The 1,812-nt window shown below is 36.9% G+C and overlaps 1 pseudogene; it reads right to left on the bottom strand.

Moving 5' to 3' along the window:
• Nucleotides 1-404: 404 nt before the first annotated feature.
• On the bottom strand, nt 405-1,548 carry LOC131047996 (putative glucose-6-phosphate 1-epimerase; annotated as a pseudogene).
• Between the last annotated feature and the right edge of the window lie 264 nt (nt 1,549-1,812).

The following is a 1,812-nucleotide window of genomic DNA, read 5'->3' as shown; positions in this document are numbered from 1 at the left end:
ACTCAGAATATGAGTTCATAGACTCCATCTCCCTGTACATCAATATCATGCAGAAAATGGAATGGAAAAATATCTGCAAGTGTTTCTTGAAAATGTAACTTCTTGGCTTCCCTAAAACAAGTTGTGTCCATCCAATAAATTTAGATTTGATATTTCAATGCTTCACAAGGGCTCAGTTTTCCTTTGTCCATTTATCTAGCAGAATTGGAGAGGAATGAACTTATTGCAATCTCATAAGAGTAGCAATGGCATGGAATATAAAACATGTAAATGATAAAATCTGACTCAAATGCAAGCCTTTTCAATAAAATAAAGGCATGAAATCAACTTGGTTGTCGTAAATTTTCCAAAATCAACCTTTAGAGAAACTTGACCATAAGTTCCAATCAGCGGGCAGTCAGATATTACAGTCGAGACCATCTTTGTCCAGACTCTAGTTCCACCTTTCTGATCTTGGCATTTTCAACACACACAAAATCTTTGTAACAATCTTCCATTTGCAAATGAGGATTCCATAGTACAACATCTCCCCAGTTTTTTTTTTCAAAAGATATGGTATCGTTGAGTTCATTCTCAAGTAGCAGCTTGTTTGGTGCATTAAGATAAATACAATCCACAAATCCTGGGAAATTTACAATTTCCCTTTCCTCCACACCCTCAATGGGATTTTGTGAATCTAGAAACTTGCTTAAAGTCTTGCAACCTTTAAGTCCCTTAACTAATGCATCTGTGACAAATGAACAGAAGTATGTATGGAGTGCAATAGTGAAATAAAATGTCTTATTGTCTGTATGATCAATTCCATGGAGAGTTTATCAGAATCGACTGTGAACTTATATGTTGCCAAAAATTTGAAATCCCATATGGAATGAGTATAGGAATGGACTTTAAACTCTAAAGCTACCATTGGATTTCCTTCTGAATTGGAGGATGAGCCAACTGGTCATGTCATATTTCATGCAAAGCCATGCTACTACATATGGTCTGGTCCAAATTGAGGAAAACAAATCGGGATGCCTCCACTAATTGACTTTTATTCATTGAAAATAGCATCCGGTCACACAAAAAGAAGATCTTTTCTTTCAGGAATCTTCCACAAACTGACACATGCTCCGAACAAATATATCTCTACTTCATTCTTGCAACCTTCGTACGGTCATCCTTCAAGCATTACATCTTGTTGCTAATAATATTCTATCATTCCTTCACCAGGACAAGCTGACACACCCCACAGACAGAAGTAGTATCGGTATTTCTCATGAAGTGATCTACATGTCTCCCACAGTCAGGTCATTTGCATTCTAAGCACTTCGCGAATTGGAGCCAACGAGAAGAACACAACAGGTCCAAACGGAAAGTTTCTTCATATTCATTATCATCAATGCACCTTCCACATTCTTCACAATGAGCAATGCAAAATATACATCTATGACATTGTTGAAGCTTATAGTATTTTCCTTGCTGACACTTTTCTCTGGTGCAATCGTAGATAAGCCTTTGCATTATCACATTTTGGGCAAACTTCAACGTCAATTGAACGATCATCATCGTAATGTGAATGAATAATGACCATTATGATAAAATTGAAGTTTAACTGATCATGTTTGCTGCTAGAAACCACCATCCACAGAGGACTTCAAGTTATCAAGGTGATCTTTTGTTAGACCATAAAGGCCACGGATCCTTGAATTCTTCAACAAAGATCCTATCCATGTCTGACTCAATGTGATCTTTGCAATTAACTTTGAATCACAGTCGAGCTTTGAACGTTCTTAAAACATCTCTTAATGACTCTCACTGGCCTGCATTTGA

The sequence above is a fragment of the Cryptomeria japonica genome, chromosome 4, assembly GCF_030272615.1.
Source record: "Cryptomeria japonica chromosome 4, Sugi_1.0, whole genome shotgun sequence".
Lineage (NCBI taxonomy): Eukaryota > Viridiplantae > Streptophyta > Pinopsida > Cupressales > Cupressaceae > Cryptomeria > Cryptomeria japonica.
This window is presented reverse-complemented; position numbering and strand designations above follow the sequence as displayed.